Source organism: Myotis myotis, unplaced genomic scaffold (genome assembly GCF_014108235.1).
Source record: "Myotis myotis isolate mMyoMyo1 unplaced genomic scaffold, mMyoMyo1.p scaffold_m19_p_16, whole genome shotgun sequence".
NCBI classification, from domain to species: domain Eukaryota; kingdom Metazoa; phylum Chordata; class Mammalia; order Chiroptera; family Vespertilionidae; genus Myotis; species Myotis myotis.
Genome location: NW_023416320.1, coordinates 10,003,907 through 10,019,815, shown reverse-complemented (window position 1 = coordinate 10,019,815; position 15,909 = coordinate 10,003,907). Strand labels below are relative to the sequence as shown.

General features: G+C 49.1%; 1 protein-coding gene across 4 annotated transcripts in view; it reads right to left on the bottom strand.

Moving 5' to 3' along the window:
• The window catches only part of MATN2 (matrilin 2), a 112,453-nt gene extending 103,206 nt beyond the window's left edge, over positions 1 to 9,247 (bottom strand). For 2 of the 4 annotated variants that reach the window (XM_036337829.1, XM_036337830.1), the window contains exon 1: positions 9,025 to 9,247. The gene's annotated coding sequence lies outside the window, so the exon portion shown is untranslated. The remainder of the gene's footprint in view (positions 1 to 9,024) is intronic. The other 2 variants (XM_036337827.1, XM_036337828.1) reach the window with 1 other exon arrangement.
• Positions 9,248 to 15,909: the final 6,662 nt, after the last annotated feature.

Sequence of the window (15,909 nt, the reverse complement as noted above, 5' to 3'; positions counted from 1 at the left end):
GACAAGAGAAGAATAGGGTCAAACCAGATGTTGAGTAAAAAGGTCTCATGTACATAACAAATTCTAACCTGAGGAAAAAAGGAAGATGGCAGGTAGGTAAATGCCTGTACTCGCCGCCTCCCACAACCACATCAAAATTACAACTAAAATACAGTACAATCATCATCCAGAACCGCTGGAAAGCTGGCTAAATGGAAGTCCTACAACTAGAGAAGTAAAGAAGAAAGCCTGGTAGGAGGTGCTGAGGCGAGGGCCACTTTTTTAATCGTCTCTGCAGAGGCCGCCCACAGGAGCAAGGCGTCCCAGCCCCACACCAGACCCCCAGCCTGGGTTCCTAGAGCTGGGAAAAGAAGTCCTTATGGGCAATAAGAACTACAGGCTGTAAAAACCAGTGTGGATTGGGGCTCAGTGACACAGAGGCTGCTGGAGACCCAGCTATTCCTCTTAAAAGGCTGGTACCATGAACTGAACTTACAAAGTCCTGCTTCCTCTGAGCTCCAGTACCAGGGTGAGGCTCTGGGGAACACAGACACATACAAAAAGAAACTGGACTGTCTGGCATCTGGGCAGGAACTTGGGGGCAGCTTTCTCCCAGATGGAGGTGCTCGCAGAGATCACTGTTCCCATGCTGGGACCTCCCAGGTCCCAGGGCTGACTGGAAGCCATTTCTGTTTGCTCCACCCTGGTAATTCCCTAAGACCCTGCCTCATCCAATTTACAACCCCATCCAAACTGCATGCAGCAGCTTTTGCATATGAATAGCCTGTCCTTGCTCAGGTTAAATACTCTCAAACAAGCTGCAGCTGGGTCAGGAAGCCCCAAGCCTATCTATAAAAGACCCAAGACCCAGCACCAGCACCAGCCTGCCTTGTTTCACAGCTGGGTCTCATCTGGGCACTTCCAAACCAGATACAAAGAGAAGGAATCTGCTGATCTTTCTGTAGGGCCTGCTGGGTGGCCCCAGGCAGTGGCTGACTTTGCACCTCCCTGGACACCCAAGAGCCAGTGTACCAGTGGTCAGTGTCAGACCATACCAGATTACAACTTTACACATCCGTAAGCAACACACTCAAGGGGCAGACTCGGTGAGCACCAAAGCCCCACTGAAGCAAGTCCTGCTCCATATGGGGTGTCTCCTGAACAGCAGTTCTCCCACTGTAGTCACAGCTGGTCCTCACAGCCAATTGGCCTGGAGGTCAATTCCTCCCAGTGACAACAACAGCAATCAAATCTCAACTACAGCAAGACTGTGCTCACAACCCACAAAGTGGTGCACCTAGAACTCCCAGCTCAGGTGACTGGGGAAGCTGAGCCACTGGGCCCTAATAGGACACCTACTATACAAGACCACTCTACCAACTCAAGGAGACATAGCAGCTCTACCCAGTACATACAAACAAACACAGGAAAGCAGCCAAAATGCAGAGACAAAGAAAAATGTCACAAATGAAAGAAATGGAAAAAGGCAAACTATTGGATATAGAGTTCAAAACCACGGTTATGAGGTTACTCAAGAATCTTCTAAAAACCTCCAAAAAAAAAAAAAAAAATGGAAAAGGACCAGTCAGAAATTAAGCATACACTGACTGCAATAAAGAATAATATATAGGGATTCAACAGCAGACTAGAGGATTCTGAAAACCAAATCAACGATTTGAAATATAAGGAAGCAAAAAACACCCACCCAGAAAAGCAAAAAGAAAAAAGAATCCATAAATATGAAGACAGTGTAAGGAGCCTCTAGGACAACTTCAAGCGTACCAACATCCGAATTATGGGGCTGCCAGAAGAAGAGAGAGAGCAAGATATTGAAAACCCATTTGAAGAAATAATGACAGAAAACTTCCCCCACCTGGTGAAAGAAATAGACTTACAAATCCAGGAAGCATAGTGTCCCAAACAAGAGGAACCCAAAGAGGACCACACCAAGACACATCATAATTAAAATGCCAAGGACTAAAGACAAAGAGAAAATCTTAAAAGTAGCAAGAGAAAAGCAGTTAGTTACCTACAAGGGAATGCCCATACGACTGTTAGATGATTTCTCAACAAAAACTATGCAGGCCAGATGGGAGAAATATTCAAAGAGATGAATAACAAGGTCCTACAACCAAGATTACTCTACCCAGCAAAGCTATCATTCAGAACTGAAGATCAGATAAAGAGCTTCACAGACAAGAAAAAGCTAAAGGAGTTCAATACCACCAAACCAGTATTATATGAAAAGTTGAATGGTATTCTTTAAGAAGATGAAGAAGAAGAAAAAGAAAAAGATCAAAAATATGAACAAAATGGCAACAAATACATGCCTATCAACAACTGAATCTAAAAATCAAAATAAACAAATAAGAAATCTAATGAACAGAATAAACTGGTGAATAAAATGGAATCAGAGGCACGGAGATGGAACAAACTGACGATTCTCAAAGGGAAGTGGGGTGGCAGGGCGGGAAGAGATTAAACAAAGATCTTATATGCATATGTGCATTACCTATGGACACAGACACTAGGGTGACAAAGGCCTGGGGCGGGGGGGGGGGGGGAACCGGATGGAGGGGTACAATGGGAGTTAAAAAGAGGGACATCTGTACTAGTAATAATCTCAATAATAAATATTTAAAAAATAATAAATAAAAAGTGATGAATTCTACTGTATATAAGTTATATTCCAAAAAAGGTACCTAAAGAAACTACAGGAATGGGGACAAGGATACTGTTTTCATGACAACATAAAACCAATATGGCAATATTAATATCAGACAAGATAGATTTTTTTTAAAAATTCAATGTCAGCCCTGGCCGGTTTGGCTCAGTTGGTTACATGTCCTCCCATGCATCAAAAGGTAACAGTTCTTCAATTCCTTGTTGGTGCACATTTCCGGGTTGCAGGCTCAATCCCTGGTAGGGGGTGTGCAGGAGACAGCAGATGAATATTTCACTTTCACATCAATGTTTCTCTCTCTCTCCCTCCCCCCCCCCTCAAAAACATAAATAATAGATAGATAGATAGATAGATAGATAGATAGATAGATAGATAGATAGATAAAGTGATGCACCTGGTCAGTGTAGCTCAGTTGAGCATCGACCTATGAACCAGGAGGTCACAGTCCGATTCTGGGTCGGGACACATGCCCAGATTGTGGGCTCGATCCCCAGTAGGGGGCGTGCAGGAAGCAGACGATCAATGATACTCTCGCATCATTGACGTTTTTTATCTCTCCCTCCCTTCCTCTCTCTGAAATCAATTTTAAAAAACAACTAAAAAAACACAACATATTTTTTAAAATACAATTGCAGCGAAACAAGAAAAAAATAAGTCAGTGCATGTCAGTGCATGTAGCCGATATTAATAGTTGTTTCTCAGTTTGGCATTTAAAACTGGTAGCATTTGTAGAACAGGAGCCAATTCTAACTGGAAAACAGAATGATGTTCAAAAACCAGTTCTTTTCATCTAGGAGCATGGGAGAATTGTTGTGCTGAGAAATAGAGGTTAATTCAATCTGAACAGATTCCATACAAAGCGTTTGGGAGCATGGAGAGAATAGCTTTTAAAAATACAACAGCTTTGACTTTTGTTTCAGCAATTTTTCTCTTCTCCCTGTGACAATGAGTCTTGTCATTTAGCATTACCAAGGGGGTCCAGGAAGGGAGAAGAGACTGTTCTGACCCTCTTAGCCGTGGGTTCTTCTAAGCACCACTGTTCCAAGTACATTGACAGGCAAGGAGATTCCCCCCAGAACCAACCCCAGGCCAGAGGAGAGGCCTGGCTCAGTTTCCACACAATGTGTGACCTCAGCTGAGTGACTTAACTCTCTGGGCTTTCATTAGTGAGCCTTAAAATGAGAGGCGTGGCCTGGAACAGACCTCAGGCTCTCAGTCTCCAGTCTGGTGGCTGAGCAGAGGAGATACGACCCTGCTATCCTGAAGAAGGAGGGCATGACATCTACGAGGCGGTAAACTCTGCCTCCGGACAGGAAGAGAAAGGACAGAGGACACTAATATCTTTTAAGTGCCTACTATGGGCCAGGCAATGATCTGGGCGTTCGTATATTTTCCATCTTGATTGGTCCCTACAATCACTCTGTGAGGTAGACAAGTTCGCAAATTAATGGGTGGAACACTAAGATTCATGGACAGAAAGACAGTCTCCGAGCCTCAGAGCTAGTTAAGTGACCAAGTCATCTTCCTCTCGAGTCCTTTCACTGTGAAGATAACTCATCTGCTCAGCCACCAGACTGGGAACACTTGGTTTCTTTTCCTTGCTGCCATATCGGTCTCCCTGCTTAGACTGTGAGCTGTTCCTTGGGACTGCACCTGGTCATGCCTGTATTCCTCACATGCTGGGCGCTGAATTTTATAAATAAATTTTTAAAAGACAGATAAAAGTTGAATTAACACATTTATTGATCAAAAAAAGACCAGCCCTAGCCAGTTTGGCTCAGTGGATAGAGCGTCAGCCTGCGGACTGAAGGATCCCAGGTTCGATTCCGGTCAAGGGCATGTACCTTGGTTGCGGGCACATCCCCAGTAGGGGGTGTGCAGGAGGCAGCTCATCGATGTTTCTCTCTCATCAATGTTTCTAACTATCTCTCTCCCTTCTTCCCTGTAAAAAACCAATAAAATATATATAAAAATAATAAATAAATCAACAAAAAAAGACCAATAAATGTTTCAGCAAACTGGCCCTAATTCGGCACCAGACAACTGCCAAGGCCAAACCCGAGTGTTCCTCTCTATTGTATTTGCCTGAATGTTGGCGACACCAGTGACTATCTCCTAGAACAGGAGCATCCTTGCTTTTTTCTCGATGCTGGCTGGAATGAGGACATCCTGGCTGGAGACCCAGCAGTTATTCTGAACCACGAGGCACCATGGAAGTGGAAGGCAGGCTGCATGGTAAGAGCAATGAGGCACAGGGGCGTGGGTCCCTGACCCCACTCTCCCTTCGGACACACCGCCTTCAGACTTCTAGAACACAACACAGAAATAAGCTTCCTTCTTGAAGCCACTGTCACTTACATTTTTCTGTAACTTGACACTGAACACAACCCTCATTAACAGACTGTGTCTAAGTCTCTCCTGTGGAATCCATCTGGCACCAGCACTGAATTCATTCTTCCCAACACAGTATCATGCTTCTCACGCTCCTACTCAAAAACTGCCCGTGACTTCCACATACCATTAAGATAAAAATCTAGATTCCTTAGCTTATCAGTCAAAGCCCCATAATCCGGCCCTATGTTACAATGCTAACCTCAACAACTCTCCCCCAACCCGCCCCACCAACACACACACACACACACACACACACACACACACACACACACACACACACACACATTAACCCTCAATTCCAGCCCAGTAGCTCTGCACAATGCCCCTTACTTTTTGCTGGTTGGATTGAGTTATGACAACTGAGATAACGGGTGGGTGAATATGTTACCTTATGTGGCAAAAGGGACTTTGCAGCTATGATTAAATGAAAGACCTTGAGATGAGAAATTAGTCTGGATTATCCAAGTGGGCACAATATAGTCACAAGGTCTTTATAAGAGGGGGATGAAGGGGCAAGGGAGAGGAGAGAGGGAGAGAAAGAGAAAGATGGGGAGGTAGAAAGGAGGGGGAAAGGAGAGGAAGACAGGGAGATTGGAAGTTGCTGTCTTTTGAAGATGGAGAAGAGGCTAGGAACCAAGAAGAACAGGCAGTTTTTAGAAGCCAAAGGGTAAGGGAACAGACTTCCCCCAGAGCCTCCAGAAGGAACATAACCTTGCCAGCACCTTCCTTTTAGCCCTGGGAGACCCATCTCAGACTCTGACCTCCAGAACTGCAGGAGAATAGATTTGTGTTGTGCTTAAGCACAAAGTTTACGGTAATTTCTTACAGCAGCCATAGGAAACTGAGGCAATAACCTAAAACAGTAATGGGGGATTCCAGTGGGGAGTGAGCCGCCCTCTCCAACAGTAGATAAAGGTTCCTCTGACAATACTCTTCGAAGAACTTTCCAAAAATGCTTGCTCTGCCACTGACTTTACATGCAAATATTCTGGTAGAATTTTCAGTTTCAACCTACTCACCCTGAGCATTACTACACACCGGTGAATTAATTCATATTATCTCATTTAACCCTCACACCAATCCTAGGGCACAGATAATAGCACGCCCATTTGATGGATTACACAACTGAGGCTCAGATAATAATATGTAGAGCTAGTAAATATTGAGCACTTAACTCTCAGCCAGGCACGAAGCATTTCACGTGTGTATTTCAGTTAAATTAGTGTGTTAACTAATTCAATTTTTCCAACAATCCTAGTCCCTATTTACAGGTAAGAAAACGGAGGCACAGAGAGTTTAAGCAACTTTTCAAAATCCTTACAGGTGGTGACTGGCAGGGCCCAGACTGGAACCCAGATCCTTCTGGTGCCAAGATCAACATGCTCTGGGTTGTACCCCCGCTACCTCTCATCATGTCACCATCATTCCCACTTAATTCCAGACGACAACAGCAGATGCCTCTGGGATGGAGCCCAGCCCTGCCTTTCCCTCTGAGTCCCCTTTGGGGCCCTGCTGAGTAAGGCAGTGGTGGCTATCTGCTGAGCCACAGGGCAAGGTTCAAAGTGACCTCATGGCTGTAGCTCCAAGGGAAACTGGTTCCTGGAAGGGCTTCCCTGGCCTGTTTGCTAGCAACAGTGATGCCATGGTCCACTCCCAACTTGGCACCTCAGCCCCCCGTCCCCCTGAGCCTCCCCAGTTACTCCCATAGGCAGCGGGGGCTCCAGCGCTTCCCCAAGAACAGGGAGTCCCAGCGGAGGGCTCTCTCAAGGGGGCATGTGCTGCAGACCAAGGTCCAGGAAAGCAATAGGGCTCTCACCCACTTGACTGCTCTTTTTTTTTTTTTAATTTAAGTTCTTTATTGTTTAACGTATTACATAAGTCTCCTTTTTCCCCCATTGGCTTCTCCCTGGCCGCCCCAACACCCAGCACATGCCTTCAACACCCCCCCCCTCCATATGTGTCCATTGGTTATGCTCATATACATGCATATAAGTCCTTTGGTTGATCTCTTACCCCCCACCCCCACCCCCTGCCCTCCCTCACAGGTTGGACAGTCTATTCCAGTGGTCGCCAACCGGTGGTCCGCAGACCACTGGTAGTCTGTGAGGTCTGAAAGGTTGGCGACCACAGACTCTATTCGATGCTTCTATGACTCTGGTTCTGTTTTTGCTCATCAGTTTATGGTGTTCATTGGCTGCTCTTAAACTCAACTCTCACCCTGGGGTTCTCTCCTGGCCTCTCTCACTGCCACCCCGCTTCATACCCAACACCTTGCAAAGGCCAGCGTTTGCACCCACCACACCCTCTTGGGCCTGCTTGTCCCAGGCCTGACCCTTTCCCCTTCCCCACCCCGGCCTCACCCTCTGCCTTCTCTTAGGCACCAGTCAGTGCTGTTTCTAAGCAAACAGTGGGATTTCTTTCTAGAACTTTCAACAACTTTCTTATTCCTTCTCTATCTTTCAAGGGTCCATTATCTATCTCCTTTTCTTTAAATCTTGGGCCTCACTGCAACTACCTCTTGCTGACAGCGGTGTAAGAGCTTCTGGCACGACCACCCTCTGAGGGACCTGGGAGGTGGGCCCCACGCTGGCACCTCCAGTGAGTGAGCGCAGGCCCCAGTGGCCCCAGTTCGCCTGGCCGTGGACTCCGGAAGCCAAGAATCTTGCAGCCTGGCAAACTGGGGGCCGGGGGCCGAATTCTACCGGCCCAGATAAGCGTATAAACAGAGAAGGAAATAGAGGGCGAAGAGCCTCCAGCCTCTGCTTTCTCCACGGGGGAGTGAGTCTAAGGCACCAAGAGTCAGGGCCTGAGAGGAAACTTTCCAAACCATAAACCCATCTTGGTATCTGGACAGGGTTTTGTGACGCTGTCACTTTGAAAGCAGGCAGGGGGAACGGTGCAAGCGTGGACTCCTCATGGAAAACTCCAGTTAAACGCATGCGGTTTACCTGCCGCCTTCATGGACGCAGGGGGAGGCCGTCCTCCTGAGCTTGGAGAGGGGTGACTGCTCCGAGGAACTCCTGGCTTTTTCTGGAAAGACGGGTGATGGAGCTCACCCCTCACCTTAGGGTGTACCTGGAACTGTGCTGAGGCTGATCCTCACAGCCCTGTGGGTACTATCCCATTAAACAGATGAGGAAACTGAGGACAGAGGAGCTGGGTAGCTCCAAAGTTACTAACCCAGGCCACCTGGGCAGGCCAACCTCAGCCCCTGCTCCGACCGCAGCCCCGCGCAGCTTCGTGGTTGTCTCCCGGCTGCCCCGCACCTGGGAGGCCGGTTAAACGCACCTGGTGCGGATGCCTCCCCGCGCCGCGGTCACGGCGCTTGGGAACTGTGTGCAGGTGGGCGGGCGAGTTCCTGAGGAGCCACCCTCCCCTGCTTCCAGTCCTGGACACCTTCGCCAGGGAGTCTCCATTTTTCTGCCCCTTCCAAACTATTCTCGGGGTTTCTAGCCAACTACCCTGCAGTGCCCTCCCTCCCTCCCTCTCCTTTCTCCACGAGGACGGGGAGCTGGCGCTTCAGCTGCCGCGGGGATCGGCTCAATCCACCCGGCTGGCCGGCTCAACAAGTCTCCCTTCCTCGGCGCACGGAGACCAGGTCGGGCGCCCCCGCGGCGGGACACAGCGCCCCCACCGGGCCCTGCGAGGAACGCGCCCAGCTCGCCCGGCGGGGTGGCCTGGCTGCCCCCGGCCAGGGGTCCGGGCAGCGCGGCCCAGCCTGTCGCGCGCGGCCCGGGGGGGGGGGGGGGGTCTAAGCGATGGGCCCCGGGGCTGAAGGGGCGCCTGGCGCTCGGGGCGCGCGGAGCCGCCGGGTCCGGGGGTGGAGGGGGGTGGCGCGCTCCCGCCGCGGACGTCAGGGAGCCCCAGCTCTGCCGGCCGGTCTGCCTGTCAGTCGGTCGGCGGGTCCGTCTGTCTGCGCCCCGGGTCGGCGCGGCGGGGCGGAACCCGGGGAAGCGCGCCCTGCTCACCTGCAGCCGCCGGCGCCCGGGGAGCGGCCACCTGGGTCTTCCTCGTGGGGCCCTCGCCGGGTCGGGAGCCGCGCTGGCCTCGGGGAGCGCTCGTGGGAGCCGCGCGAGAAGCCCGCGCCGCTGCCGCTGTCTTTTCCGTGGGCGCCGCCTCCAAGTCCCATCCCCAAGCGCTCCCCACGCTCGCTCGCTGGCTGCCTGGAGGGCTCCGGGCCAGCGCGGGCGGGCGGGGGGCGGGGGGGAGGCGGCGCCGCGGCGGCGGAAGAAGGGGTGTCCTCTTTGGGGATGGGGAAGGCGTGGAGAGGGAGCGGCCGCGAGGACGGCCCCACCCTGCAGACAGCCCCGGAGCCGGGCACCCTGGCCGTGCACCCTGCCTGCCGCCACCTGGCTCCGCTCGGCCCGGCTGCAAGCCCAGGCGGGACTGTGACTCCAGGGGTCCCTGGCCGCCGCAGGCTCAGCACTGCGGGGAGCTTGGATGGCGTGGTGAGGGGCGTGGAAGGCAGGAGAGCATCTCCAGGGAGACCGGAGGCCGGCAGGGGTCCTGTATCCTGAACTTGGGGTCATGATTGACAAGAGGCATCCATTGACAAAGACCAGGAAAGATGTGATGAGAATTGGGATAATTGGTGGCAAGTGCCAGGAGGTGTCTTGGCAGTGCCTAGAACACCCCACCAGCGCGAAGTCCCATGAACAGAGCGTCCACTGGCCAGGGACCAGGCCCAGGAATGCGTTGAGGGAGGGTCCCCGGATGGAGAGGAAGCAAAGTCCTACCCTAAAGCAGCAGAAAAAGTCTAGTTCAGACAAGACTTTTGAAATTATGCGGGAAGATATTTGCAGTTTTGTAAAGTGGGAGAACATGACCTTGAAGGTCCCCACAGAACTTGGGAGGGATGGAGACCAGAGGACTGCTCGGTGGCAGGGAAAGGGCCTGGCATATCACTCTACCAGCTCTCCCTGCTCCTGTCCAGATGGGGTGACTGGGTTCCACACAACAGGCCAGGACGTCTCCTAATACTGGCTCCAAAATTCTACCCCCAAACCAATAACCCCACGCACCCAGGTCAGGTTTTAACAAGCTGTGGGGGAAGAGGCAGCAGAACTGAGTTAATGAGTTTCAAAACCTCTGCATGTGCCAGAGTCTGATCGTTTAAGTGTTCTTGGCTGCCCTGACTCCTAACCATCACTCCTATGTGATGATCGTTGGTTTCTGGAATATGAAAAGGCACCATGTACAAAGTCAGTTCTTCAGAAAAGCTGCAGAGGAGGGTAATTAAAATTGCAGCCGCAAAGCAAGAGGTTAACGCACTCAAGCCCTCAGGTGCCACAATGCCAGGAAAGAATCTTGGATTCGTGTTCCCTTCCTTACCCTGCACCTTAGGTCGACTTGGCACAGCCTGCCTCTGCCTGCACTGATGAGAAATGGTTTCTTTGTATTTCTTGGGGAGGAGGTAGGTAGAGGTCAGAAAGCAGAGGCAAGTCTTCAGGAAATGCTTGGTCTTGGATCCCACTGATGAAAACGCTTCCTGAATCTGGGCCAGGGAAAATCCCCTAGGAGCTGAGGAAGTGAGTTACAGTTTATGGAAACTTACATTTAAACTGTGTTGCCTTTATTCCAAGACAACCGGTACGATCCAATCATTTACCAGGAAAACAATAGCAATTCTGAAATCCTTCCAAATATTAAGGAATTGTAATGTGGTAACCGATTCTACGACTGTTGTATGCCAATTAAAATGGGTGTCTTCCCCCAGGGAGTTCTATCCCAGTTCTTCAGATTAGGAAATCTGTGTGAAGCACGCCTGGGGCCAAGTCAAATAGGTCAATGAGTTGTTCGACCTTGTAAAAGGATCTTCAGGTCTGCCAGGAGGAAAACGAAGCAAAAGGGAGCTCAATGTATTGAAATATCGAGTCAGAAAAAGCCACGCCTTCATTTCCCGATTACCTTTGGAGTGAATACAAATGAATAATAATAAAGGCTGCGGGGGAAACGCCCAAAGTTGCCCTTTCTGCCAGAGGGCCTGCGCCCAGCTTAGTGTACAGAGAACCTTACTCAGAAGTGTGTGGTTATGGTTTTTAGCTCTCATGTGGGCACTCAAGCAAGCAGACAAGAATTAGGGTGTGAAGTATCTGCGAGGTCAAGAGTTAGTTGGAATGTGTAACTGTTCTAAGTACACCTTAGTAGCTCTACTGGGTTCGACTCTCAGTCTATCTCTCCATGGAGTCTATTGTGGAGTAAGGGTTTGGTGGTGGCGGTGGTAGGGGGAGGGGTGTTGTTTGACCCAGGTCTCATTCACGAACGGCCTCAAATACAGACTTTCGACAGACGCGTTCATTTGTTCCTTGTAAACAACAGAACCTTCTGTTGTGTTTTGCTTCCGAGAGGGCAGATTGAAATGAGGTCATCAGAGCATAAGGAAACCATAGAGCAGACATGTCGGCTCACAGACTCCTAGCCTAAGATAAACCCTGTACTGAATGAGGGAGGAGAAATGTAAAATTGCAAGTCACCTCACTTGCACTTTTTCTCCAGGGGACTGGTGATGTCCCATATAAACTGTTGGGGCTCCTCCCCCTCTCACTCAGGTAGAAGGACACCTGGAAGAGGGGACATCTTCCCTTTGGGCCAGCTGCCAACTGGTTGGCTCTGGAGATAGGGGGTTGAGAGGAGAGCGCTGCAAGATAGTGGCTGGGTTTCCACGGCAGCCCAGGGCGGGGTGCTCTCCTAGCTGGGGCACCTCTCTTACGTACTGGGTGCCCCATCAACATGGACAGCTGGCTCCGTGTCCAGGGGGTCCCCTTGAGGACAGGCTGGCTGATGGCACCATTGTCCCAGGGGAAATCATTTCTAAACAAGCATCATCCCACTTTGGAAAGACAGGATGAGAGTGACCAGAGGAAAACTATAGCAAGTCAGAAATTTGGGAAAACAATAGTATTTCAAAGAAGATGCAGATGTTTATACGTGATCCTGAACCTGGACCATTTGCTCCCGAGGGCAGGGGCCAGGCCTTCTACTTGATAGATACTGCCGTGGGCTGTGCTGTGGAAGGAAGGGCCTGGGCTGCTGTTGGTTTAACCTGGAGTTTACAGCCTTGTAGTGTTTGTGGAATCGGGTTGATGAGGCTACTTATTAAGAATGGCATAACAGGCCCGAGCCGGTTTGGCTCGGTGGATAGAGCGTCAGCCTGCAGACTGAAGGGTCCCAGGTTTGATTCCAATCAAGGGCACATGCCGGGGTTGCGGGCTCGATCCCCAGTGGGGGGCGTGCATGAGGCAGCCAATCAATCAATGATTCTCATCATCACACACACACACACACACACATATACATATATATAATTGGCATAACAGGATGGAGTGGGGAGCCTTAAGGCATAAGCGAGAATGAGTAAATATCTGACTTGTTTTCTTGGATATTGACAAGGCTGAACCACCACCTGTCTCCCTGGAGACTAGTTCCCACTTTTGAAGCGAGGGAGAGTCTGCTATTTATGGAAGTATCAGCAACACAGATGACTGCTTCTTTCATTCCTAAACCTAGCGTTAGATCAAAGTGGTCTATGGTTAGAAGCCAGTAGTCTCATGCCTGTGACACTCAGCTATCCTCTCGCAATGCCATGCATGAGTATGTCTGCATTAGCTGCCTGGTATGAAATCAGATTGCAAGATACTTGGGCAATGAGTGTGTGTTTCTGTCCTATAAAACCCTTCAGCATGCTGGCAGAGCTCAGTAAATGGCAACTGAAGAATAACAACAATATCAGAAGTCAGGACTTTTCCACGGTCTCTCTTGCTGAAGAAAATAACTAGGACATGGTTATTACCTGATTCCAACAGAAGGAGAAACACTTCAGATGGTCCAGTAGAAAGAATAAGGGGACGAACTGCTGAGAGCCACAATAAATCAAGATGGAGAAAAATAAGATGGAGTGCAATAAAGTGGACAATTTCATTGGTAGAGCATCTCTGAAAAGAAGTAATGGAAATGTCTTGACTCATTTAAAATAAGAATTGACAAAGCAATTCCCAAGTATGGAAAGTGCCAGAACATTACTATCTACAAGTACACTATCTGTGAATAAAAAGATATTGCAAAAACCAAAGTTTTAAAGTGTAGAAAGTTTCCTTTAGTTAGAGCAAAATTCCTAAGACAGCTCAGCACCCCTGGCCAGGCCTAACAGAGGGCACTGACTAGCACTGCTTCACCTTTAGCTCTGGCCTATACGTGGGGCAGAATAGGATGTTAGAACAATTTTTGAAAGTCAATTGCAGTTGACTACTGAGCAACGTGGGTTTGACTTGCATGTGTCCACTTACATGCAGATTTTTTTCAATAACTATACAGTCTGTCCCCCATATCCCCGGGTTTCACATCTGCAGATTAAAATCAATTGCAGATCAAAACAGTATTTTCGATCCACAGTTGGGAATCCACAGCTGCAGAAGGCTGACTGTATGCATTGTTCTACACCATCTTATTGATTTATTTTTATTTTTTTAATCCTCATCTGAGAAATATATTTTAGAGAGAAACATTGATGTGGGAGAGACACATTGATTGGTGCCTCAACCCAGGCCAAGGATCAAATCTGCAACCCAGGTATATGCTCTTGACCAGGAATTGAGCCCATGACCATTGGGTGCACAGGCCAATGCTGTAACCATTGAGCACGCCGGCCAGGGCTGTTCTACACCTTTTATATAAAAGACTTTAGCACCTGTGGATTTTGTTATCTACGGCAGGGAGTGGGGAGAGTCCTGGAACCAATCTCCTGCGGATACAAAGGGATGATTGTAGTTAAGTTTTAGGAGAGTCAAAAGTTATATGTAATACAACTCAACAACCATCATTCAGAACCACCTGAAGTCCAGCAGAATTGAAGTCCCACAACTAGGGATTTAAAGAAGCTACATAGAGACTGGTAGGAGGGGTGGAGACAGGAACAGGCTGGTCCTGGAACCACATGTGGATAAAAACCAGGTGGGATATTTCAGCTGCAGAGGTACCCCTTGAAGAGTGAGAAGTCCCAGCCCCTCAGCTTAGGGTTCCAGTGTTGGAAAGAAAAATCGCCATAACTTCTGGCTGTGAAAACCAGTGGGGCTTGTGCTTGAGTGAGACAAGGGTTGCTGGAGTCCCAGGCAGTTCCTCTCAAAGGGCGCAGTAACAGACTTACTTGGACTCACTCGCTCTGAGCTCCAGCACTGGGGCAGCAACTCAAAAGGCGCCAGGGTCATATGGGGAGGAGCTGAAGTGTCTGGCATCAGGGCAAGAGCTGGAGAGACAGCTTTCTCCCAGACAGAAGTGCTGGCAGAGGCCATTGCTCCCTTGCTAAGCCCTTCCTCCACAAAGCCAGCAGGCAGGCACCATATCTGAGTCTCCATTAACCTGGATATCCCTGTTCATCCAACCCTGGTGATTACCTGAGACCCACTCTACCCAACACACAGGCACACCTAGTTTCCAGTGGCTTTTCCATATGAATGGCCTGTCACAGCTCCTACTCCAGACTTCCCTAAAATCTATCAAACAAGCAGCATCTGGCCTCAACGTGCTGCATGCCGTGTATCCCTCACTAAGTGGCCTCAACCTGGCACTAGTGGAAGCCGACATTTGTTCACAGCTTGGCCTCACCTGGGCACCTTCAAGCCCAGCACAAGTAGCAGCCATCAGCAGGGACTTCTGTACTAGTGTCGGATCTTGTGATGTTCTTGTAAAGGAGGAAAGGCAAACATGCTTTATCACACATAGTTTTTCAGGGGTTATTTACAGCTGCAGAGGCCAGGAAGTGGTGGACACATCACTCTATTTCAGTGTGTTAGCTGGTCGGCATTTCCCCGCCCCGTATAACCAAGTCCTCAGGACGCCACAGCATCTCAGGTCTGGCCATTGATTGCTCTAACGATACAATGATCTACTAGGAACAGAAAAGGAGAGCTCTGAGAGAGAGGCACATTTAGTGATTTAATTCTTCATTCAGAGCCCTACTGAATCAAGCTCACATAAAAGGAACCTGATCACAAGAATCCTAAGAGCTAAGTATGCTGGTTCCTTTTGATTTCAAATTGAAGCAGAGCATTAGCAAGCCTCTCATCTGAGCCATCCTTTAATCTCTTTGCAGATCAATCCTTTTTTATCACCAAGTTGCTGGTTTCTGCCTGTCACCTTCACCACTTTCCTCTAGAAGCCAAGGGGGCCCCTTCTGCCCCCCCCCCCTATGTAATAAACACAGTCCTGCTGAGCGTTGGTGGGGTTTGCTGGAGTGACCCTCCCTTTCTGTCCTTGCACGGTTTATAGAAACGATTTTTCCCCAGTGGGTGCTTCTGTGAGAAGTGATTTCTGTGAAGCTTCAACCCTGCTGAGTTGTTCCTAGAGAATTTGTCCCAATTGCCACAGGTAACCGTATAGGCGGCTTAAATTTCTCTCATGTTTATTCTTATTCTAAATGTAACCATTTTGGGGTTCCTTCTGTTTGCCAGATAAGTGCCAGGGGCTGAGGGCAGAACACAGATACAGACCGTACGTGTCTAATCTCCTGGGTAATACAGACAAGAAAAGCGACAGGAACCATGAGTGCAAGGTGTGTATCGATTGGGACACTGGATAGGCTATGGTAGAACATAAATCAAATACCCTACTCAAAAGGATGTTATTGGCTTTTTTGGTTTTTTTTGCAACACATTACTTATGTAATTTTAATTTTTTTTATTGATTTTTAGAGAGGGATAGATGGAAACATCGATGAGAAACACCATCAACTGGCTGCCTCCTGCATGCCTCCTACTGGGGAATTGAACCGTGATGTCTTGGTTCCTAGGTCGTTGCTCAACCATGGAGCCACACTGGCCCAGCTACTGATGTAGTAATTTTTTAAAAGCCCACAGGTTTAC